The 26263-nt window shown below is 43.8% G+C and overlaps 1 protein-coding gene across 2 annotated transcripts in view; it reads left to right on the plus strand.

The window, feature by feature from the left end:
• The window catches only part of MGAT5 (mannosyl (alpha-1,6-)-glycoprotein beta-1,6-N-acetyl-glucosaminyltransferase), a 302502-nt gene that overhangs the window by 44160 nt on the left and 232079 nt on the right, over positions 1 to 26263 (plus strand). The window contains exons 1-2 of one of the 2 annotated variants that reach the window (XM_005868853.2): positions 3609 to 3627; positions 8238 to 8355. The exons of the other annotated variant lie outside the window; for it this stretch is intronic. The gene's annotated coding sequence lies outside the window, so the exon portion shown is untranslated. Of the gene's footprint in view, positions 1 to 3608; positions 3628 to 8237; positions 8356 to 26263 lie in introns of those variants that run through there. 2 annotated transcript variants of the gene reach the window in all.

Raw genomic sequence — 26263 nt, forward strand, 5'->3', positions numbered from 1 at the left:
TGCATGCTGGGACCTTCGTTTTGAGGATTTTAAAGGCTGGGAGTTTAGAGGAGGTCTTGAGGAGGATCTCAATAGAATATTCATCAGTTTTATACTGATGAGCCAAAATGAGATTTATTTCCTTAACTTGATAGGTTCTTGGGTGTGGTTGGCAAATAGCACTAATTGGATTTCTGCTATCTGTCTCCCTGAGTAGGATGATTTAGGGGTCCTCAAACTTTTTAAACAGGGGGCCAGTTCACTGTCCCTCAGACCGTTGGAGGGCCGGACTATAGTTTAAAAAAAAACTATGAACAAATTCCTATGCACACTGCACATATCTTATTTTGAAGTAAAAAAACAAAACGGGAACAAATACAATATTTGTATTTGCATGTGGCCCGCGGGCCATAGTTTGAGGACCCCTGATTTAAGCTATTTACCCTCTGATTGGGGAGACGTGCAAACCATTTACTTTCAAGTGTTCTTGGTTTAGGGAAGATAGGATTTTACTATTTACTAAACGGCTGTAAACTGCTTGGCCTTTAATTGTCTGTTTCAGATTTCCTATTTAGCTTGTCCTGGCTTACTAGGTTGTCTCAGTAGGGCCTAGGTGTGTTCAGCTTTATGAGATAACTGCCCATTTTCCTGGGTGGTCGTACTTTTACCAACAGTGTATGAGGGCTCCCACCCTCCATCCTCAGTACACCTAGTTTTCCTGTCTTTTTCACTGTGGTGCTTTGGGTGGGTGTGTAATGGTATTATGTTGCAGTTTTAAACTCACCCTGTGTGTGTGATTCTGAAGGCCTGGGTTGTGTGTTTTTGCTGTGCTTATCATGGACTTTGCAAGAGTCACTGCTTTTAGACGGTGACCTTAGAAAGGCATTATTCAAGTTTTCAAAGAGGCTGATGCATTTGAACAGACGCCCTCATAGTTCAGCTGTTCTCTAAGAGAGAAGCGTGTGGAGTTGGTGTCTTACACTAAATAGCATTCTGCTCTCACCATATGTTTGGTTTGTTGCAGGAAGATCAGCAGAAAAAAAGGAACAAGGTCCAATAAAGCCCGCTTAATTTGGTCTGGCTGAGTTTATTAGCAGCAAACCTGGACATTTATAGTTCTGTGTGGGGGAGTTGACAGGTGAAAGATGGGTAAGTCAGGAGCTTGTTCACATCGAGGTTCTGTGAGCCAAACTGGATGTTTAAGTTTGAGTGGGATGTCTCCCTGTGGCAGTCCATTATGTCATCAAGTTAGAGGGATTGCAAAGAAAAAGGAAGAAGTAGCTCAGAACCACTTTCAAGCCAAAGTTGAAACCGTAGTGTTACTTTTTAGCATGGAATCCATTCAGGTTTTTCTCTCATTTGAGGCAATTTTATGACCTAAAGAATTTACCCTGAAGATGTGGAAGGAAAATTAAAGCTTGACTAGGAAATGGGGCTGGTGGGCGAAGTGTGCTGGAGAGACCCAGTTCTTATGTAAGCGGGCATGATCCATTCCTCAGCTATTTTCCTGAGAGTTCACACCCAGCATAGGAAGGTAATTAATGAAGACAGATTTGATGTTATTATTTATGCTGTTACTTTTGCCATTTCTTGTCTTTTATTTTTCTCTACACCTTATGTATATAGTTTAATTGCAATCTTTTCACATTAAACATGTCAAAACATTGAGCTGTACACATTAAATATATGCAATTTTTAAAAAATTAAATGTATTGGGGTGATATTGGTTAATAAAATTATATAGGTTTCAAGTACACTTCTATGATACATCTGTATATAGCACTGTGTGCCCACCACCCAAAGTCAAATCTTCTTCCATCACCATATATTAGGATTCCTTGAAGTATAGTCTGGCTAGCAGTGCTGGGTAAATATCTTTTGCCAAACAGACAAATCAACTTAAATATTTACTGAATGCCAACTATGTAGTAATGTGAAATTGTAATTAAGAAAAGAGTTGAAGTCTTTTTAAAAAATGTTTTTTTAAAATTTATTACTTACTCATTTTTATTTTAAAATTTTATTTTAAATTCTTTATTGTTTAAAGTATCGCATATGTTTCCTTTTCCCCCCATTGACCTCTCCCTGGCCGCTCCCACCCCCCAGCACATTTCTGTGCTTCATCTGGGGCCCATCTCAGGTGAATGAGGGGGTATGAGGGCCCTGGAGCTGGAGCTGGAGTCCTGCGATCAGATCCCTGTGTTCCAGGTGAGGCCCCAGAATAGATTGGAGCCCTCGTCTGTGCATGGCAGGAGCCTTGCTTGGCATAGGGATGCTTTCGCTGAAAAAAGAAGTCTCTAAGGGCTTGGCAAAGGACTGACTTCAGTAGGATGTTGGGATGCTGTTTCCCAGGACTCAGATGGCTTGTTTTCTCATTAGTTACCCTGTGGATTGTGTAAAGAGGTTGGAGGAGAAAGTCCCCCCAGGTTGGCAGGATCTCTGGTTGGTTGTACACAGCATGGTGGGTGGAAGTTAAACACACATCTGTTTTGGAATAGGACTTTCAGGACTTGATGCTCTTAGTGTTATTACAAATGTGACATTATATTGGGTAGATGGGGATGAGGGTGGCCTGAAGGAGTGTGTGTGTGTGTGTGTGTGTGTGTGTGCAGGAGGGGATGAGGGTGGCCTGAAGGAGTGTGTATGTGTGTGTGTGTATACGTTGTGTGGTGAAGTAAGTATGTTTTTTTGTCACTGAAAGGAAGGAAATAAGTCTTTTTTTTGTGTGGTGAAGTAAGTATGTTTTTTTTGTCACTGAAAGGAAGGAAATAAGTCTTTTTTGAGCACAGATACATGCCTGGGTCTGTGCTTAGCCTTCAGACTTTCATGTCGTATTGTCTCATTCAGTCTCATTGGATTCTGCATTTTGAATATGTGAAGCCAAGGCTTAAAGGGACTGATAATTTGCTGGACTAGTTACCTGGGAGATTGTAGGGGAAAGTAGGTGGGCAGCTGAAGACATCAAGGAACACACTGCATTGGCCACCAGGGCAGCAGTTACCCTGGGCAAGGACATTCCTGAAAGTTCTCTGCTGAAGAAATAGTGTTGCGATTAGGGCCTTCCCACAATGCCACTGCCACAGACAAGCAAAGCAGGTTTGGTTACTAGGACTTTATCCTTTTAGAAGCAAGCCTGGGGCTCACCACCTGCTCTGGGCTTCTGACTGTCACAGTAAAAGAGTAAGGTAGGTAAGGCTGGCTCTTATCTAGCTTCTTGCTGAGAAGAGGGCCCTTTAGCTCCACCAGGCTGAGTTCCCTAAGGCACCAGCCATGTCTTTGTATCTTCAATGCTGAACACGAAACTAGGTTTTTGTTGACTGAAGCAGAAAAACATGAAGAGTCAAAGGGGAAAAATATGAATTATAACTTTGCAAAGTTCCTTGCCCTTTTCCAGAAGGATTTGACGTCATCACCAGAAATTGCCCTTTAGATTCACTGAGAGCTAGTTCACAAGCAGGTGATGGGCAAAGAGGGTGGAGAAGATAGGCATCAATAAATACCTTTGTTACTATTACTATTGGCTACCTTGGGGGTGTAGTAGGAAATAGGTTCCTGGTCCTACTCTTACACTTTCTTTCCTCCTCCAGAAGTTTATGAAAAAGCACAGCAGTGGTGTTAGAGATGAGGGTGAATCCACACTAACTGCAAGTAAGTCCCTTGTAAAATTCAAAAATACTCTGTTCAAATCCCTTTTCACAGATCACCATATACCTCCTAGCAAGTGGGCACAGTGTGCTGAAGATCTGTGGTTCTCAATATGGTGCAGGACAAATCCCACAGCCCCTGCCTTCACCTCCATAAATTCATTCACAATCAGCTAATGCCACATGACAAGCTACCTCAGTACTTAGTGGCATGAAGCAGCAAGTTTTTATTGGTGTTCATGGCTCTGCAGGTCAGTTGGGTGGTTCTTTGGATCTCAAATGGGTTCACTTATGTGACCTGGGGTCAGTCTGCTGGTCTTAGTGAGCCTTCTCACATGTGTGGTGTGTTGGCTGGCTGAGCTTGGTCTTAGATGGTGATAGCTGGGCTTCCTTCTACAGGGTCTGCCCTCATGCAGCAGGCTACTCCAGGTTATTTATGTGGCTCTCAGAGGGTAAGCAGAAGCATGCAGTGAATGCCTTTTGGGGCCTGGGTTCAGAACTGACATACTGTGACTTCTGCTGCATTTTATCAGACAAAGCAAGGTGTGCGACCAAGCTGGATTCAAGGGTAAAGAGAGTGGTTCTTGATGGGAGTTGCTACAGTCTCATTGCAAGGGCTGTAGACACAGGGAGACCATTAATTGGGGCCATTAATGTAGTCAGTGTACCACATCCATTATTTTGCTCAACTGGTAATCTTCCTTGTGACCCCTTAAGCCATCTTTTATCCTCTTGTTCCATTCTTTATTAATTAGAACTTAGGAAAGACTGTACTGTTTACCATGCATAGTCTGAGGAAGCCACCAAGATAAGACTTGCCTTGCGTAAGTTCATAACCCCAGCGGTGGGGAGATGGACACAAAGGTGGCCAAGAACGAGAGAACTGGAGTGAGGCCAGAGAAGTGTGTGTGCAGAGTGGGCTGTGAACCCAGAGGAAGGAGTGAACCAAGTCTGTGGGTTGGATCGTAGAGAAGTTTGTGTGCAGAGTGGGCTGTGAAGGAGTTCACTCCAGAGGAAGGAGTGAACCAAGTCTGTGGGTTGGATCGGAACTGAAGGCAGAACTAAGTCACCCAGGATCTGGAGCAGGAAATGGATGAAGAACAGGGAGAGAAGTGTGTACAGAAGGTGAAGTGTGAGGAGCAAAAAGACCAGGTATTTGTCCTGCAATGCTTGGTTAATGTGGGGTGGGATGGCAGGTGACAGGGTGGAAAAGCCTGCAGTGCGGGTTCCAGGGCTAAGACTTTATTAATGGCCAAAGGCAGTTGTGAGCAGATTTTTGTCCTTTCCAGTCCAGGGACTCAAGCACTTGAAGGAACAGACAGTGTGATTACTGTTGGATTCCAAACTGTGTGTTGAGGTGCCCCGGGGTGCCACAGAAAGTCATGAGGGTGCCATGGGATATAACATTTTGAAAAAACCCAGCTCAATCTGCCAGACACCACTTACCTACTCCTATTAAGTTGTTGGGACCTAATTATACTTGACCCTTGAACAACACAGGGGTTAGGAAGGCATCGATCTTTTTACACAGTCAAAAATTTGTATATAACTTTTTACTCCCCCAAAACTTAATTACTAATAGCTGCTATTGACTGGATGTCTTACTGATAACATAAACAGTCAATTAACACATATCTTGCATATTATATATTATATTTTTACAATAAAGTCAGCTAAAGAAAAGAAAATGTTATTAAGATCATAAATAAGAGAAAATGCATTTATAACATTTATTGAAAACATTTTCATATAAGAGGAACCACACAGTTCAAACCCATGTTGTTCAAAGGTCCATTGTCCTTAGTTAACTGGAGCTTGTGTTAGCTATTTCTTTTGGGCTACAGGTACCATGAAAAACTACTGAATCACTAACAGTGCAGTAAAGTGAGGAAGTTTGAGTTTGGGAATCTGTGGTCAAGCTGTTGACAGTACTGGCTTTAAATTCTGCCCCTGCCTGTTATTAGAGGCGACTTTGGGCAAGTGAGTTATTGTCTCCGACCTCATCTATAAAGTGGAGGTGTACCTCCCTCCCGAGGGGCACCGAGAGGAATAAATGAGTTTGTAAAAGGAAAGGACTTTAAATGAGCCTGGCACGGCGTAAGCACTAATATTGGAAGCTCTTTCTAACCATTGTTAATTTAGCAATGCCACCATCACTGGTTGTTGCTAGGTCAGTTCTCTTTCTGTAACGGCAGCAAAAGCCAGCGCAGGTACCCCTGTTGGGAAAGTTCAGGAGCCTTTGAGTGGCAAATAAGAAGGACTTCATATTCTGCGTGAAATTGCAGGCGGAAATGGATACCGTTGTACATCTTTATGCTCATCCATAAAATCCTGGTTTTCTACCAGCCTCTCATTTCAGAAACACAGCTCTGGTTTCAAAGTGATGTGTTCAGGCTCATTCATTCATATTCTGTCTCTTTCCTGTGTATCATTACTCCCCCCACCCAAGTGAAATAACCTGTCTCTACAACAAATGGCCCAGATGAAAGGAACATAAGTCTGTGTGTTTGCCTTGTCGTTTCTGGCATTAATGGAATGGAATGGAACAGCCTGATAATGTGTGTGTGTGTGTGTGTGTGTGTGTGTGTGTGTGTGTGTGTGTGTGTGTTTGTGTGTGTGATGCATGATGCTCTCCTTTAGTCCAGTCTGATTGCTCCCCCTTTGTCCAGGGAACTTTTTGTCTCCATCTCCAGAAACATCACTATGCCTGCTTCTTTCTCTTTCTCTGACTTATAACTGGGTTCTGGCTGTGTTCTCATTTCCCATTCTGATCATGTTCTTTTCAGATTCTGCCAAATCTCTCTTGCATTTGTTTTTCACCTCAGCACTCTATTCTGTCAGCAGTTCAGGGAGCCCTTTCCAAGCTAATTTTTCTCCATTTGCTTTTTAATTAGTTTTCCCCTCCTGCTTCTTGCCTCCACCCCTTCGTCCTCCTATCCTTCTGTGGGTAACTAGTACAGGTCCCACGATTTCTTGTGTGCTTTTAAGAAAATACGGGCTGGAGCAATGCCAATCACATTGTTTCCAGGGTTGTGAGTTTGAAATTTTCCCATTTATTCGTTTGTGGTCTTGCTCTATAATGTGAGCTGTGGTAAGTTTCCAGAGGCAGGGACTAAGCATCTTGTATAAAATATTTGTTGGAAATGATTCATATTTTAATAATAAAGTGTTCTGAGTGTTAACCTGTGTCTTTAAAGTAAATCTTCTAAAAGACAGGGAGCAAGCTTCCTTTCATAGATTCAGACTCAGTCTATGAAAACTCTGAAATATTAAAGAAACCTTTGATGTCTGTGTTTTGGGGGTAAGAGTGTTCATAGCTGTGATCAGATTCCTATAGGAGTGTATGGCCCTGTGTATTAGAACCCCCTGCCTGGCTTATTTAGAAGCCTAAAGAGATTTGAAGTGACAGTGTGTGATCTGGAAGGAGAGGACAGAGGCTGAGGAGCACACAGAACCCTGTTTCAAGTGAGGATAAGGCCCTTACTAGGTACCTGGAGGCACAGAAGGCCAGGTATCCATAACTATGACATATAAGCAGCGGTGCTAATAAAGGAGTCTGAGATTTGTTTTGAGAGTTCTCCCCTATACTAATTCGTACCTCTTAGAGGTCTAATGGAATAAAAGGAAAAGGTGGCTGACAGGAATTCCGGTCTCAAGTACACCACATTAGGTTCTGTCCTCTGGCAGGTTAGCTCGGCGCCTGAGAGCATGCTGTAGGCTGCAGAGGACAAAAGGCATTATGGGTCCCCTCTGGAGTGCCTAGATCCTTGCTCCTCAAAGTGGGGTCCCCAAACTGGCAACATCAGGCACACTTTGGAGCTAGTTAGAGATGCAGACTCTCCAGGCCCACTGACTGAGAAGCCACCCCAGAGCCAGGCTCCCAGGTGACACTCAGACTGAGGAAATGCTCAAGGAGCCAGTTCTAGGCGCTGCCTGTTTCATGGGCAGCAGCCCAATCTCTCACAGGCGCTGTGTGGTGGGCATGGCTCCAGGGTCTTAGATGAGTTCTGATTGTTTATTATTTTTATGATAAATTCTAACACCAAGTGACTTAGATGTAGGTCTGTATGCCTGTATGTGATTTGGTCTAGTACAGCGGTTCTCAACTTGTGGGTCTCGACCCCTTTGGGGGTCGGACGACCCTTTCACAGGGGTCGCCTAAGACCATCCTGCATATCAGATATTTACATTACGATTCATAACAGTAGCAACATTACAGTTATGAAGTAGCAATGAAAATAATTTTATGGTTGGGTCACAATGTGAGGAACTGTATTTAAAGGGCCAGAAGGTTGAGAACCACTCGTCTAGTACCTTTCTGTGGGTCTTCACAGGCAGATGTATAGATCAGAAAATAATCCTTGACTGTCTGCTTACGGCCTGGGGATGGCAAGATATTATGGTGCCTACTCTGTGCAATCACCATAGAAAGCATTAGGGTGAGACTCACACAGTAAGACACTGTTTTTTTTTGAGAAGTCTGGTCTGGGGAGATGAACATATAAAAGGGTAATTCATCTCATACCATGTCTTGTGATAGCTTAAGGGACCAGAGGAAAGAGTGGGCAGTCTTTACCCTACTGCTGGGGTATCACTGACTGTATATATTGATAGGTGGACAGCCCAATATGATGAAGACAGTTTCAGAGCTTTACCAGGCTTCTGCTGGCCTCAGGGAGAGCCCCAGATTCCTCTTCAGAGTGTGAATGGAGAGCACCTTTCATGTTTTCAAGTAAGTAGCTTCCACAGTGATTTATTAGTTCCCTGTCTGCTAGTGTGTAGCCAGGAGAGAATGTGTGCTGTGGGGCCGTGTTCTGTTGCTCTGCCCTATGGCTGAGAACCCCTGCTTCCCTTTAAGTGGAATGACTTCCTGCTACGACTTTTTGTTTTTGTGATCTCAGATTGAAGGCAGGTTATGTTTAAAGTTATTGCTTTTCCTTCAGAATTGCCTCACTGAAGCATGGTCTCTGATCCCTGTAGCAGAATTAACCCCATTTGAAGATTTAGAAGGTGGATTTTGGCTCTCTTGATGAAAGATTCTTAAGAGGTTTGCAGAAGAAGGAAGCAATGACCTTGGAATATTTGTACTTTTTAACGGTGTGAAACAGAATCTGTCTGGGAAACCAAAGAATGTTTGCAATTAGCCTGTTGCCTTTTTTATTTTTTAACTAGAGGCCCAGTGCACGAATTCGTGCACCTTGAAAGGAACTGTGGGCCAAGAGGCTGCGGTAAGCACAGGGGTGGGTCTCGGCCCATCCTCTACGTCCCCACCCAGTCCCTCCCATCGTGGCCCCCGGTTCCCTGTCTGCCAGCAGCCCCACTCCTGCCACCACCGCTCCCATGTGCTGACAGCACCACCCGTGCTGGCACCCGCTGATGGAGTGGAGCGATTGGGGCCGGTGCCAGTAGTGGGTGTGAGTGGGTGCGAGTGGGGCCGGCGCCGTCAGCGGGTGCAAGCTGCAGCTGCTGCCCCAATCGCCCCTCAGGAGCAGGGGGAAGTGAAGAAGCCCTCAGTGGCCATCAGGGCTGGCAGCCACCACTTGCATCCGCTGATGGTGCCCAGCGATCGGAGCCAGCACTGGGCGCTGGCAGCAGTGGGTGCGAGTGGGGCCGACACTGGCAGCAGGTGCAAGCACCGGGCGGGACCACAGCGTGCAGGAGCAACGAATTTTCCGTAACCACCAGAGGCTCGATGACAGTGACTGGCACCCCTGCTCACCTGCTCCACCATCCCACTGCGGCCCCAACACCCGATGTTTCGCACATGCCCCCTGGTGGTCAGCGCATGTCATAGTGACCGGTTGTTCCGCCCGTTCGGTCTATTTGCATATTAGCCTTTTATTATATAGGACTAGAAGCTCTTTTTCTATACTCTGACTTGTGTTTTCACACTCTTTGCTTGAAAGTCAAACTTGGAATTGAATTCTCTACTCACATACTAGCTGGGCAAGCTTTACAAGTGCAGTTAGCTAATTCTCTGAATCTCACGTGTGAAGTGGGGAGCAAATATTTCAGAATGAAATGAGATGCCGTACACAGAGGGTCTAGTAGAGTTCATGCCATCAATTTTTTGATATTGAGCACCTGGTACCTATCAGGCACAGTTGCTGGGAACTATGTACTAGGTACATGTTGAAATATGCTATGAATAAAAACATAAGACAAGACCTGTCCTCATTAGAGCATATAGTCCTTTAATATTTGACTGGATTAAAATGCTAGGCAGGTAACCCAGATACATAAAGCAGCCTGCATGGGTTCCCTGCAAAATTGGAGAGCCATGCCCGATACTCCATTCCTGCCAAGGTCCCCTCACAGGAAAGGGTACAGTGTTCCCAGATGGTCCCATTTTTTCAGAAGGTACTAGAAACTCAGATTTTTATGTGAAATCTTTCTGTTTTTCAAATGTTGGTAACCAATTAAAAAACAAACAATCTTCCTGACCCGATTTCTAGTATGGCTTCAAATAATAAGAGTATGTCCTTATCAACAGATCTAATTTGATGTTCTACCCTCTCTGGCCCATTCCTTCACCACAATGCAGGGGCCCAATTAGGCATCCATCTTCTCTCCACCCACAGGACACATCTCTGGGGTCTACATCCCAGGCCTTGCCGACTCTCCTCCTTGAAAAGAGTGGGTCACAACAGTGAGAAACTTGACCATGGAATGGCCACTTATCTCTGAAATAAAACAGTTTCAAAGGTACATACTGCATTGAGCTCTGGGTTTAGACTTTTTATATCTCTGGGTTTAGACTTTTTACTACCCTGTTCTAATTGCTGCTTCCCCTTGAACCTAAAAATGAAGATCTGAAGTAGTGTGTTTTGGAGCCTAGCTATTCTTGGCAGCGCCTGCATTTATATCCATCCTATACAGGGTTCTGTATTTATGAGCACTCAAGTTCTGAGCTACAAATTTTGACTAAAATAAACAAAAAGTAGTACCTCTCAAAGGCTATTGGTGTCAACCTCTTTGTTAGCATTGCTTTTTTAGCTGACCTCTAACATACCTGCTTACAACTGAATTGCACTGTCTGGTTATTGGGGTGAACTTGGCAGGGAAGGCTTCTTTATGGAGAAAAGGTCCTTGGTTTCCTCTAGCATTGGTTGCCAACCTTTCGGACCTCACAGACCACCAGTGGTCCGTGGACCACTGGTTGGCGACTGCTGCTCCAAAGGTTTCCTTAAACCAGTGGTCACCAACCTTTCAAACCGGTTGGCAACCACTGTCCTCTAGGATCTCATTAACTGTCACTTTCTTCAGATTTTCCTGTGGCCTCAGACTGTTCTGGTTCATGATGGGTGGGAGCTGTTATCTTCATCCACTTCCATGTGCTTTGTAGTGGCAGCGGCTGGTGCTAATGGCTTGTCTTGTCGATGGCTGTGGAACATGACAGGTGGGAATGAACCACGTTTCTTTTAACTAGACTACGGCCCAGGTACACAGCTTTTCAATCACCTGACAGCCATTACAGAAGCGGAACACTGTCTGGTTTAAAGGCTCAAGGCAGGGAAGAATTGATCCAGAAAATACCAGGCTCATGGTAGTGATTTCCAAGTGAGAATATTAGCATAAAATTGGAAGGACTTATGCAGAGGGAGTAAGCAGAATGGCACAGAATTCATGTGTGGTCCATCAGAGCAGTATTACCTGTTGTCACAACATAAGGTTGTTTGTGATGGGAGTGTGTGTGTGTGTGTGTGTATGTGTGTGTGTGTGTGCATGCACGGTAGGAGGTCAGGAAAAGAACCAGGAGTAAAGTGGAAGGTAAGAAGGGTGTTCCTTTGAAGGGAAAGGTGAGAAATGACAGGAAAGTTGAGAAGAATTTTTCGCATTATACTTTTATAAATACTCAGGGTCAACCTCTGGCAAATTACAGAGTAAGAAAAGCCCCAATTAGAATCCTTGTTTTCACTTTTTAAAAAAAATAATTTTTTACTTTTCAGTTGCAGTTGCTATACAATATTATGTTAGTTTCAGTGTACGATCCAGTGATTAGACATTATATAACTTACTAAGTTATCACCCTGATAAACCTCATATCAATCTGACACCATAGATAGTTACTACAATATTATTGACTATATTCCCTATGCTGTACTTAACATCCTTGTGACTGTTGTGTAACTACCAATTTGTACTTCTTAACCCCTTCACCTTTTTCACCCAGCCCTCCAACCCCCCTCCCATCTTAAAGAAGACCCTTTAACAATTTCTTTTAATAGTGGTTTGGTGCTGATGATCTCCTTTAGCTTTTTCTTGTCTGGGAAGCTCTTTATCTGTCCTTTGATTCTAAATGCTAACTTTGCTGGGTAGAGTAATCTTGGTTGTAAGTTCTTTCTTTTTCATCATTTTGAATATTTCTTGCCAATCCCTTCTGGCCTACAAAGTTTCTGTTGAGAAATCAATTGACAGTTTTATGGGAGCTCTCTTGTGGGCAACTAAATACTTTTCTCTTGCTGATCTTAAGGTTCTCTATTTGTCTTAATCTTTGGCATTTTAAGTATGTGTCTTGATGTGGGCCTCTTTGGATTCATCTTTTTGGGAACTCTCTGTGCTTCCTGGACTTGTATGTCTATTTCCTTTACCAGGTTAAGGAAGTTTTTTATCACTATTTTTTCACATAGGTTTTTAATTCCTTGCTCTCTCTTCCTTTTGGCAATCCCATGATGCAAATGTTGGTATGCTTGACGTTGTCCCAGAGGCTCCTTATACAGTCCTCATTTTTTAATTCTTTTTTCTGTTCTGATTAGGTATTTTCTGCTTCCTTTCTTCCAAATCTCTGATTTAATCCTCTGCTTCATCTACTCCATTGTTGATTCTCATGTAATGTATTCATTTCTGACTGGTTCTTTTTATGTTTCCTTTATCTCTCTGTTGAAGCTCTCACTAAGTTCATCGAGCATCCTTATAACCATTGTTTTGGACTCTGCATGTAGTAGATTGCTTATGTCCATTTTGTTTAGTTCTTTCTCTTGAGTTTGTTCTGTACTTTCTTTTGGGACACGTTTCTTAGTCTCCTCATTTTGGCAGCCTTCCTGTGTTTGTTTCTATGAATTAGCTGCTACATCTCCCAGGCTTGGTACAGCGGCCTTATATAGTATGTGTCCTGCAGAGTCCAGTGGCACAGCCTCCCCAGTCACCCCAGCTGGGCACTCGAGGTATGCCTCCTGTGTGGGCTGTGTATATTCTCCTGTTGTAGTTGATCCTTGATTTCTGTTGGTACCTCAGTAGGAGGGATTTACCCCCAGGTCAGTTGGCTACAAGGACTGACTGTGACCACTGTGGAGGATCAGCTGTGCTACAAGGACTGGCTGCGACCACTGTGGAGGATCACCCAATGGAGCAGGACTTGCTTCAACAGGACTCTGGTGTTGGCTGAGTCTGTCTCTTCAGTGTGTTCCTTGTGGGTAGTGGTGGTTCAACATGGTCTGAAGCCGTCCACTGGGTGTGCTGGCTTTGGGGCTTTCTAGGAGGTGCAGGCCAAGTTCAATCGCCACCTATGTCCTTCCCAGGGCCACCCCAGCAAGAGCTACGAAGTGATCTGCGGATGTCTGCTACTTGTATTGGGCTTGGAGGTGCCTAAGAGAGGCCAAGCTATGAACCAAGGCTAGCTGCTGGTAGTGCCCGGCCCGGGGCCACTTAGTGAGAGTTACTGAGCATGCTGAGACCAGATGTTGCTCATTTGAGGGATCTTAGGCAAGTCTGAATCATGAGCCAAGACAGGCCATTTGTATGGAAAAGCCACTGGAAACAGCTTGGGTGGGCTCACATGTTGGGTTGGGCCTTGTTTCAGGGAATCACCAGGGCAGGGCGAACAGTGTGAACCAGGGTGATAGAGACTCAGATATGGTGCCTTGCCTGCTGGCTCTGTGTGGGACAAAGAAATGGAACAAGGATCTCTGCCAGCACTTTCGTCTGGCAGATAGCTGCCCCTCCAGCCCTCGCCCTGAAGGCAGACAATTCAGTTCCTCCCTGTATGTCCCTGTTGCCTTTCTAAGTGCTGCCCCAGAGCTGGCACTCAGAGCAAGTGAGTTCAAGTAATTTGGTGCATGGGCCCTTTAAGAGGAATGTCTCCAGCAGCCATTCTTCTCAGCCACAATCCTTGCTGGATTTTGCAGCCAGAAGTTACCAGGACTTCTCTTCCTGGCTCTAGGGGCCTGGTGTGGTGCTGGAATCCCTCACTTTTCAGGGGGAACCTATGCAGCCGGTATATCCCCTGGATTATTTTCGTCCAATGCAGGTGTGTGACCAGCTGGTTCCACCTCTTCGCCTCTCCTTCTAGTCTCGATGTGTCTTCTTCTTTATATCCTTAGTTGTAGAGCTTCTGTTCAGCTAGATTTCCTGTGGTTCTGAATGATGGCTGTCCCATTGTTTAGTTGTAATTTTTATGTAGTTGTGGGGGGATTCGAGTACCACGTTGACCTAAACCTCCATCTTGACCAGAAGCCGTTGTTTTCACTTTTGGTAACAGTTGCTTAAAGCCCTCCAGCCAGGGTACACAGTGTCTTTCCCCAGATGCATATCTGGAACTTCCCAGATGTATCTGGCCATATCACTTGTGCCATTATTCATGTGCGGCCTCTCAATTCCAGTGTGTCCCTTTTGCCTGCTCTGTGAAACTGGATCCGGGCCCCTTTTCATGTGCAGTTGGCAGAACGTTAGGGAGCTGTAGAGAGATACTGCAAGGGGAAAGGGTTTTACCTCCGGATTCAGTGCGTTCTCTGGGAGGGCTCTTCCCAGAGCATGTCTTCTCCTGTATCCTGCTCCTGTGGGGTGTGGCAGTCAAGCGCACCCCTGCCCGCAGCTTCCCTGGCACCCTTGGGTGATTCTGTAGTAGAGTGCCTCCTGTGAGGTACCTCCCTGTGAATGGCTTTCCCTGACATCCTACTGGACACATTTCCAGCAAATTTGGCCAATTGGCACCACACAGTAGCTTCAGTGCCATCTAGTGAGTTATAGCTGTGCCCTCTCCAAGTCAGTCAGGGTCTCCATCCTGAGGTGGGTACTTTTTCTTGGGCTCTTTCTATCCCAGGGGTAGTGGCTCCTCCTTAGAGCTGGTCTTCCTGGGTTTTAGAGTTCCTAGTATTAGTTCTTCCTAGTTAATCTCTTGTTACGCCAACCCAATGGTTGTAGTTAATAAGTCAGCTTTTTTTGTGTGCAAATTACTATGTGATTTTCATTTCCTGATTGACTTTAAAGTATTGTCAAGAAAAATTGTGAAATCTCTTTCTATCCCAGGGGTAGTGGCTCCTCCTTAGAGCTGGTCTTCCTGGGTTTTAGAGTTCCTAGTATTAGTTCTTCCTAGTTAATCTCTTGTTACGCCAACCCAATGGTTGTAGTTAATAAGTCAGCTTTTTTTGTGTGCAAATTACTATGTGATTTTCATTTCCTGATTGACTTTAAAGTATTGTCAAGAAAAATTGTGAAAGACTCTGAAATAGGTAAAAAAAAAAAAAAAAAAAGATTACTTAGTATGTAGTGCATCCTTCTGGGTTATCTGTGCCTTTCATTTTCCTTGAAACTGTTTATGATTTGGCAAATGATAGAAAAATGATAGTGGTGGAAATGAATCTTGTTCATAGAAATGCAAATTAATTTTGTCCATTGGCGGCACTATTGATTTCTCTCAAGAAAACAATTTTCTATTACATTTATTTCAGCATTCCTGATTGCCTCTGTGTGTGTATTCTTTTTAATTTGCAATAGCCTTTTGGTTCTCTTTTTAATTAATGAGCTAAATATCTGTTCATTTTAAATTTGTAAGAGTCATGGTTTTATCTTTAAACAATTGTAAAGATATGATGCATGAAAGAGCTCATGAGATATGCCCACTTAGATAAAAAATATGACAGAAAATGGTGATAAGGATTGCTAGAAAAGTGATTTAAATGCATTTTAATACTTTATAACTAGACAGAAAAAGAGAAGTAAAATTATTTTATTTATAAAGAACAAATTATTGCATTTATGTTTTGAAAATGAAAGATTCATAACATACCCACAGAATGGGAGAAAATATTTGTAAATCATGTACCGATAAGAGACTTATATTTAGAATATATTAAAACTTCTTATGACTTAGTACTAAAATGATAAATAACCCAGTTTTAAAAAAGACAAAGAATCTGAATAGATAATTTCCTTTAAAGGAACACAGATAGCCAATAAGGACATGAAAAGATTCTCACTGTCATTCCTCATCAGGGAAATGCAAATCAAAACCACAGAGGGATACCACTTTATACCTACTAGGATGACTATAATAATAAAAAAAAGACAGTTAATAAATAGTGTAGGTGAAGATGTGGAGAAATTAGAATCTCCATACACTGCTGGTGGGAATGGAAAACATTTTAACAGTTTTTTGAAATGTTGAACAAAATATCATTGTGACCTAGCAATTCCATGTCTAGGTTTAGACCTAAGAGAAATGAAGACACGTCCACACAAAAAGTTAGATGTGAATGTTCATATCTACACTAATAAAAGAGAAACATGCAAATTGGTGGCCCTCTGCTACACCCTCCAGCCAATCAGAGCGAGTATGCAAATTAACCCAACAAATATGGCGGTTAATTTGCATACATAGGCGCAGAGCAAAGACTGAAGACAGTGTACAAGGAAGCCAAGCGCTGCAGAAGGGAGTGAAGCAGCAGAGAAGGGAGGGAGCCGAGGCAGCGGAGAAGGGAGCGAAGCCCGCCTCCCTTCTCTGCTTTGCTCTGGCCGCAGGAAGCCCTATTCTTTTAGGAATCTTCCTGCAATGGGCCTCTAGTAGCAGTTATAATCATAATAGCCATTAAGTGATGAATAGATAAAATTTGATCTATCTGTACAGTGGAATATTACTCAGCCATAAACAACAGGTTGAAGGATGGATTTATGCTACAACAAGGACTAACGTTGAACGCATTGTGCTAAGTGAAAGAAGCTAGTCACAAAAGACCACATATTACATGATTCTATTTGTAGGGAACATCCAAAGTAGGCACATCTACAGAGACAGAAAGTACATTGGTGATTGCCTAGGGCTGAAGGTGAGGATAGAGGATTAACGAGGTTTCTTTTGGGGATGATGAAAATGTTCTAAGATTGATAGTTATGATAGTTGTGCAACTCTGAATATACTAAAAACCCTTGAATTGTATACTTTAAATGAGCAAGTTATATTGTACCATATGTGAATTACATCTCAATAAAGCTATTACCAGAAACCTCACCTAGACAAGTAATCTTCAAATACAGCACATTCCTCGGTGGCAGGTGGTAGATGCTGCTTGTGTGTGAATATGCAGATCCATTGTCCACGTGTTGGAAGATCTTCATAAGCTTTCTTTTTTAATGACCTCTCATACAGAACTTTTAAATTGGGAATGCCATTTCTTCAAGGGAGATTCCTGCAAAGTGAAATGAACATCTGCATCATTCGTGGTGATTTTAATTGGAGATCCATGAGGAAGAAGGCCAAAGAGCCAAAGATTGCTCTGGCTTCCAGAAAACTCAGTATTGTTCGTACCCCAGGTCAACCACTTACTAATTGAATAGCCAGGGCAAGTTACTTACTAGTAAACTCTCTGCATCTCAGTTTCCCCCTGTGCAAAATGGGGATAAAAGTCTCTACCTTGTAAATTGTGCAGATAAGCCAGGTTAATATTTGTGAAGTCTTAAAGCTGTACTTGGCACACAGTAGGCACTATATGATAATAATGCAGATGATAGAAAGTAGTTGTAGAAGTAGGGAAGCCCAGATTAAGGATAACGACAGTTCCAGTATTTGGTAAGAATCAGATCCTGTTGGGAGCACTGGGATCTGGTTAATAGAATCATCGACTTGAGGGGCCTGCAGGTAGAGGGTGGCCCTGATGGGGGTGGGGCTGGGAGATGTGAATGCAGTTCCAGCTAATAATTATTGAGTATCTTTTGTGAGACAACTTCTGTGTTATTTGTGATGGGGAGAAAAACTTCAAATCACATGTGTGATGTGGAATAAACTAGGGCTCACCTGAAGGGAGTTAGTGCAGAGTAGTAGGAAGGGCTCTGTTTTGCTGGTACCTCTTAATGTCAGCTCCTCATCTGTTACGTGGATATTATACTGGCTGTGAGGATTCATTAAGATTTACATAAAGCACCTAGATGGTGCTTAGCTAGCACTCAAGAAATCACACTTATTATATAACATAACAATGTCAGTGGATTAAGACAAATACAAAAATCACTATGGTGCAGACATTTCATAAAAGTCATAAAAGAGATGTAGAGTCTCTGGGATTTGGAGAAGGGGGATTTTATGTATTAGGGCCTGACAAGGCAATGTTTCATTTGAAAATGGCCTTGCAGAAGATGAGGGTCGGGGTGGAGGTTGGAGGTCACGGTGGGGTGGCTAATTTCTTAGAGTGAGTGCTCTGCAGAAGGGATTCCTTGGGTAGAGAGAAGGGCAGGGGAGGCAAATATTTTTAGGTGCCTTCTACCTTTCATGATTTTTGGTAGTGTATTCTAGGAATGCTTCTTTGGCTTAAGGGTTTTCTGGAATTCTAATTCTCTACCTCAGAGAAATGCATTTCTCAGTAACACTTGAGATGCTGTGGCCATCTACTGAGGAGACGTTTGAACAGAGTCCACTTCCTATTCCCCAATAACCTGTACTCCTACAAATAGGAAAAATGTGAGAACATTTGTCTTAGGATGTTCAATTCTGAAAAATAATTTTAAGTCAGATTTCCTGTGGCATTTAGTTCTTTTTATAAGAATGCTGTAATCCAAGAACCCTGTGGGGGCATCTCAGTTGGGTAGACCTTTCCTAAGTGGCAGTATATTGGGTCACATGACTAGGTGTGTGGCTGATGTGCCAATGATCTCATCCTGGGGGAAAGTTGTCCGTCTTCCACTACTTCATGCCTGGCTCTGACGTGGAAGAGGATATTTCCCCAACAGAGGAGGAAGACTGTTTTGTCCAGTGTAACCTTTAGGCAGCCTTCTCCATCCTCCCTCATATACCAGCTCCTGCATTTCCTTGTCTCGGTAAAGGACACAGTGTTTCCTCAGCTTCGGTCATGAGGGACTCCTCCTCTCTGATTCCCTCCAGTTAGTCATTGTTCATTGTCAGCTGATTTTATCTTTTAAATGTTGCTGGCTCAGGTCTCTTCCCACCATGACTGCTTCTACCCTGCTGAGCTCTTGATCTGACTCATTGCTCACCTAGCATTGAGTGAACCTCGACCAGCTCCTGCATTTCCTTGTCTTGGTAAAGGACACAGTGTTTCCTCAGCTTCGTCATGAGGGACTCCTCCTCTCTGATTCCCTGCAGTTAGTCATTGTTCATTGTCAGCTGATTTTATCTCTTAAATGTTGCTGGCTCAGGTCTCTTCCCACCATGACTGCTTCTACCCTGCTGAGCTCTTGATCTGACTCATTGCTCACCTAGCATTGAGGGAACCTCTTACTGGCCTCCTGGTCCCAGCCAGGTCCTCTTCAAATCCTCTGCAGGGCAGCCAGGATCAATACCGCAGTCTCTCCTCTCCCAAAGGTCTCCCTGATTTACATTGTTAGGGGTTGTGGTTCTCACTGAACATGGGAGGTTTTCCACAATCTGTGGACCCTTCTCAAAGCATTTAGGTTGGTCCCATTCTAGACGCATCAGTAGAATGGACACTGGGGAAGGGGTTTGGGCTTCGAATCATACAAAACATGCCCAGACAGAAAGGTATCCATCCAGTAAGTAATGCTTTAAAAATAGCTTTTTACTTTGAAATAATTATTTCACAGGATGTTGCAGAAGACAGGCTCAGGACCCAGCTTCTCCAATTGGGGTCATCTTACACGCTCTAGTACAGCGGTTCTCAACCTGTGGGTCGCGACCCCTTTGGCTGTCGAACAACCCTTTCACAGGGGTCGCCTAAGACCATCCTGCATATCAGATATTTACATTACGATTCATAACAGTAGCAACATTACAGTTATGAAGTAGCAACGAAAATAATTTTATGGTTGGGCCACAACATGAGGAACTGTATTTAAAGGGCCAGAAGGTTGAGAACCACTAACTTTAAGTGAGAGGTGTGTGTGTGTGTGTGAGAGAGAGAGAGAGAGAGAGAGAGAGAGAGTAGCAACATTACAGTTATGAAGTAGCAACGAAAATAATTTTATGGTTGGGGGTCAAACATGAGGAACTGTATTTAAAGGGCCAGAAGGTTGAGAACCACTGCTCTAGTACAATATGGAAACCAGGAAATTGACAACGATACATTGCTGTTAAGAAATCTACATGCTTAAGTAATGCTTTTTAACACGCATTCTCTTGCCAGGTTAGAGTGTAGCATTTCCTGTTACACAGACATTTGGGTTGTTGACTTCATGGGGGCACATTTTAATTTGGGAATGGGATGGGCATTCTTGATTCTGGGAGTGGTGGTGGCTGTATGTGAGTGTGTGTAAGATTTTGATAGCTACCACTTGTTTATTCTTGTAAAGTGGATTGTACCCCAAAGAGCTTGCCAAGAATAGATTTGATCAATGTAATTCTATCTAGTGACCTAAGGCCATAACTTTCTTACATAAAAAGTCAGAACTGCCATAACAGGTTTTATGCTAGAAGAACAGTACAGACATTTATTCTTCTTGAATCTAAGATAGAGTTAATTTAAAATTATGTCAGTGTGAATTGTTTCCCAGGCATGTGTAAGTCTTGCTTTGTTTAGGTCATAAAACATCAGGGCACAGGGCTTGTTCTGTTGTTGTGTTTCGGTCATAATTCTAAAATATAGCATCTACTAGGGAATGGCTCCATGCAGTGATCACAAAGTGTAGTTCGGCTTTGAGAGATGGAATATTATGCTGGCTTATAATGAATTCAGTGGAATGGATTTCAGACTTTAAGGCACTAACCTAGGACATTCTTTTAAGTAGCATCTTTACCAGTCCTCGGGCTCCGTGGCTGCACTCTGCTTGGCTTCCTCATCAAAACTGATGGACAAGATGGGAAAATGCTTTGCACTTATCAGTTGCAGTGACATTTTGCTGACACGCGCCTGGGTTTCCTGTGTTTCCGACAGATTTGCTTACATTTCTTGAGAAAGACAGGAAGAGCAGGAAGGAAACCACTCTGCTTCGGAGCAAAGCTGGGGTAGAGAGCAGAGCGCCTCTTATGTTACATTCGGGCAGGAGGGTGAGTTCACTCCACTGACGCACAGAGGCCTTAGAGCAGCGGTTCTCAGCCTGTGGGTCGCGACCCCTTTGGGGGTCGAACGACCCTTTCACAGGGGTCGCCTAAGACCATCGGAAAAAACATATAATTACATATTGTTTTTGTGATTAATCACTATGCTTTAATTATGTTCAATTTGTAACAATGAAATTGGGGGTCACCACAGCATGAGGAACTGTATTAAAGGGTCGCAGCATTAGGAAGATTGAGAACCACTGCCTTAGAAGACTTCACTGTCCTCAAGGGTCAGGCACTGGGCTAGGCCCTTTGTAAAGGTAGAGGTTTTACAGATGAGAAACCTGTACCTCCGTTTCTGGAACTTCCCAAAGGGGGTATAGGGTCTGTTGATGTCAGTGCTGGGATTTGAATCTGGATCTCATTCCCAAGCCTTTCTTCCACGCCAGGCTGCCTCTTCCTCCATGCCTGGCTCTCGGGTTCAGCTCGGACGCTCCTGACTAGTTCCAAAGCAGCTCCTGAGAGGACTGCGAAGGCTGGCTTTTTCACAGCCGAAAAGCTGCCTTCTGAGGTGTATCCCCGAGTGGAGAATTCAGAGCACATCGATGCCGTGTTCCTTGATGATAGGTACTGACCTCGCTAGAGTAGGAAGGAGACTTGTGGCCCCAGGAGAGAAGCAAGCAGCCAGCCGAAAGTTCCTCACCTGATTCAGTTCCTTGTGTTCCTCATACTTCATTAGCAGAGCAGTGAAGTGGTTACTGGGGGCTGAGAAGGCAGGTCAGGTGAGCGGTCGAGACAGAGCAAGGACACCTGCATTTCCCAAGGACAGCACCAGCGGGCATCTCTCTGCCTTGATCAAGAGGCTGTAAGGACTTCCCCAGCAAATATTAAGTACTCAATTTGCAGATATACTTGAGTCTTTTCCTTCAAGGAGTTGGAATCTTAACAGGGAGCAAACTGTGAAGCTAAAATGTGTGTAGTAGGGATCAAGAATTAGCAGATGATGGGGTTCACCCATGAAGGGCAGCAGTGTAGCTCTGTCCTTCATCACGGGCAACCACCCATTCTGCTTTGCCTGGGCTGGGAGGGTTTCCCAGGATGGGGGTCTTGCAGTGCTAATGCCGGGACAAGGTTGGCCACCCTGCCTTCAACAGTCTTTGTGGCTCTGGCAGCTCACTCAGACTTCCTGGATGCTGGGGTCTCTCTCTCTCCCCCCCCCCTTTCTTTCTTTCTTTCTTTCTTTCTTTCTCTCTCTCTCTCTCTCTCTCTCTCTCTCTCTCTCTCTCTCTCTCTCTCTCTCTCTCTCTCTCTCTCTCTCTCTCTCTCTCTCTCTCTCTCTCTCTCTCTCTCTCTTTCTCTCTCTGACTTTTAAATTCCTCTCTCTCTCTCACTTTCACTCTCACTCTCACGCTCACTCTCACTCTCTCTCTCACACACACTTTTAAATTCCCTTCCAGTTTCTTAGCATTGGCAATTAGGTGTGGTTAATTCACAAGCTTTTATTGGATACCACATAGGGTGGATGCTACTGCTCTGACACATTTGGTGATGATGATCAGACATTGGTATCTGATTGAGAACAAAGCAGGCTACTGCTGAGGAAGTTAAGAATAGTTGGGCAAACAGGATAAAGCAACAGATAACCTATAATAAAGTGGAATGAGCAGGTGATCTTTGGCCCACCTAGAATGTATATTTTTGAATCTAAGTGAGTGTGAATGTTTACAGAAATTTGATCCAAAACTTTGGGTTGCTGGCTTTCCTGAATGTTAGGAAGATGTGGCCACCCCAGGCTGTCTTCCTTCACACCCTCGGGTGGCTGGGCAGTGAAGTGGCTGCCCTTTCTAGATGGGCTGCATGGTCCCTGGTCCATCATAGGCCCCGCCCCCTTCCCTTCAGACTTCTTGCACCTTTCATCCTAGCTTCTTTTTGTTATCAGCCCGGGAATGTTGACACTTCAACAGTTCTCAACGCTGGCTGCACATGAGAATATTTGAGTGTTTAAATTATTTTGGCTTCTTGGCTCTGCCCAGACCAATTGAATCATAATCTTGGGGAGGGTGTTGGGCTGACATTTGCATCTAAAACTCTCCCCAAGTGATTTTGATGTGCAGTGAGGATTGAGAACCAGTGCTTTAGCCCAATCCCGGGTGGGTTTTGATGGAGAGAACCACCGTGGAGCCAAGGAAACAAGGAAACTGTTTACCTGATGCCCCACAGTCCCCCCCCCCCCCCCATGGGGGCAGTCACAGCGTGAGTTAAATGTTAACTGAACTCACTGGGAAGATCAGGGGACTATTAAAAAGCAAATATCCCAATGGCGTATTCATGGCACGTTCTGCAAAGGTATTAATAAACTCCCCTCAGGTCCTGCTATACTGCCATTGGCATTTAAATCATTATAATAATGTCCATAGTTTTTTGCATGGAGTGATTATAAAAGTATTTTTAATGGGCTTATAAATCTAGTGGTCATGAGAGGCAAGTAACATGAATTTAGTGTATTCAAGTCAAGGGATAAAATGGAGGATCACAGTTTTACATAATGGCTTTCTGCATCTATAATTCTCTCACTGTAAATCAATTTCTATCATCCCTTGCCCACTCCCCCTCTCTCTCCTGCCAGGATCCCGTTCTAGGCTATGAGTGTGGTCATCCTGAATTATTAAAATCTCAAGTAGCTGGTTAATAAAAACCTTCTTCTCATTTGAAACTGAAAATGGAAGGGGCTTAGGCACCACCGATTTCTGCTGCTTCATTTTAAAGGCAAACGACACGAAGGTTTGAGATGGTAAGCGAGTAGCTCAAGGCTTGGCACCTACTCCTGGAAAGCTGTGTCCTGGCTCCCTCCCTCCAGGTTAGAGCTGTAGGGACTGACTGGGTGTGTCTGATGGCTGTGTGCATTGCTTTAAGATTGCAGCCTGCCGTTGGTCACTCTAGGAATTTTGTTCTATTCACCTTTTATCCTCCAGTGTCTAGCCTGGGACCTGGTATTAATTGCAGCTCAGAAAGTGAGCAATGATGAAGGAAAAAGGATGGTTTCTGGCCACAGGGTCTCTATGAAACCTCCTGGGCTTCTTCCCAGGCCCTGTGTCTTTGGGACCACTGTGATCTATCCCCAGTGGCTCCTGAGTTAGCAGTGTTCTCCACTGCTCTGTGTGAGTGTCGGGGAGGTGGGGTCTGTCTCTAAGGGCAGGGGTATCACTGGAACCTTCGCTGTTTTTTCCATAGTGTGTAGGACCATGGAGAGCACACAGTGAGCCCCTTCCCTCAAGGTGTGTCTGATGGGGTCTCAGCTCTCAGGTTGGCCTCTCACTGACCTTGCACCTCGTTTTTGTCCTATGGAAAATACTCTGAAATGGCATTCTAATGTCACTTTGATAGAACTGCAAGAGAAAAAATACTAACATGGATATCTCTTTCTGAACTGGAGACCTGTTAGTAATCTCTATTTGGCCCAAGATAAGCTCTGTAGTTTAAGGTGTGTGTGTTTCACCCTCTTGCTGTGTACCTGGCTGCTTACCTCTAGCAGCACAGTTGTTCTGCTCACTGCTTATACTTTACTGGTGCCTCCTCTTGGCTTTGAAATCAAGCCCCCACCTGAGGCTCCATGCTCAGTCCATTCTGGGTTGTACTCTGTGCCGTGGGAGCCAGGACGCTGCCCAGCGCGGATGCTGTGCTGGCCACGCTGGGGGAGGATATGAGCAGGTATGTGCAGGATCACTGGGAAGCTGTTTTCTTCTAAAATCTCCAGATAGAAGCCCGGCCGAGAATGACAAAAGCAGAATTTGGGGAACTGGATGAGGACGGTCTTGCTTAGGGCTATAGTTTTTGAAAAATTTCCAGGTGGTTATTATATAACTCTGTGGTATCTCATTGGGAAATAACTGGCTTACAGGGTTTCCTTAATGAACACGGGGAAAGCCCAACATTCAGTAGAAAGCAACTCATAGTTATTTAGTGCCTGATTGACTGATGTAATCCCCTTTCTGCTTTTGTTCAAACTTGTTCCACTTATTGTTTCCCAGAGTTTGGAGACCTTCCAGGTGTCAGGCTCCCCAGTAGGAGCTGAGGCCCCTGAGAGCAGTGATTCAGAAGCCAGAGTCCACCTGTCCTACCACTGGTTGCTGTGGGACCTTAAACAGATTGCTCAGTAGTTTATGCCTCCGTTTCCTCCACTCCAAATGGGCACAGTGGTATCACCTACCTCCTAGGCTGAGAGGGTGTGTGTTGAGGTGACAGCTGTCAGTTCTTACTGCGATGATGACAGGACCGTCCTTCTGCCTTCAGAGAGCAGAGTTGGGTGGTATCCGGGTCCAGAGGCAAAGCACCGTGGTCAGTACATGTGACATTTGTCCCTGTCTGTGCATTTGATATCTCACCATATAATCCTCCCTCCCTCTGCACGCTGCCCCCCATTAGTGCCTCATTTGTCTGTCATTGCCACTTAGGAGCTCAGCTATATGAATTTTTCTAGAAATATCTCAGAAGTCTGTATTGCATCCTGTTGACGAATGATGCCATGTTAGCATGGGTCGGAATTGTAGAGAGATGCTCTCAGGCACTTCTGAGGTACCTGAAGCTGCTTGCCCTTAAGCTGAATGGCTTAAAACAATTGTCCTTTTATGCAGTTATTTGTGTTTGTGCTATCAGTTTTATTAGGAAGCCACCGTACTTCTAAAATTCCTAATTTGTTACTGTTAGAGTAGAAACGAAGGTTACCAGGAGAAACCAAATAACATGACATGTTAATTCAGTGACCTTAGTTTTATGCAGAAGACATAGTAAATAGTCTGAGATTTCTTCGAAGTTGGAGGTATTACGCTACCTGATGCCAAACTATACTGCAAGGCTATTGTAATAAAAACAGCATGGTACTAGCATAAAAACAGCCACATAGATCAATGGAATAAAATAGAGAGCCCAGAAATACACTTACGTCTCTATGGTCAGTTAATACATGACAAAGGAGGCAAGAATGTATAGTGGGGTAAAGACAGTCTATTCATTAAATGGTTTTGAGATAATTGAATAGGTACATGCAAAAAAACAAAAAGGAAAGAAAAACTAGACCACTATTTTACACTATACACAAGAATAAACTCAAAATTATTAAAGATTTAAATGTAAGACTCGAAACAAGTGAATTCTTAGAAGAAAACATAGGTAGCAAAATCTCAGATATTTCTCTTAGCAACAGTTTTTTCTGATCTATCTTCTTGGGCAAGGGAAATAAGAAAAAATAAATGGGACTATGTTAAATTAAAGTTTTTGCAGAGCAAAGGAAATCAACAAAATGAAAAGACATCCTACTGAATGGAAGAAAATATTCGCGAAAGATATATTGATAAGGGGTTGATATCCAAAATTTATGAAGAACTCAGATAACTCAACACCAAAAAGATAATCTATATATATCAAACCCTAAGGCAGTGGTTCTCAACCTTCTGGCCCTTTAAATACAGTTCCTCATGTTGTGACC

The sequence above is a fragment of the Myotis brandtii genome, unplaced genomic scaffold, assembly GCF_000412655.1.
Source record: "Myotis brandtii unplaced genomic scaffold, ASM41265v1 scaffold278, whole genome shotgun sequence".
Classification (NCBI taxonomy): Eukaryota; Metazoa; Chordata; class Mammalia; order Chiroptera; family Vespertilionidae; genus Myotis; species Myotis brandtii.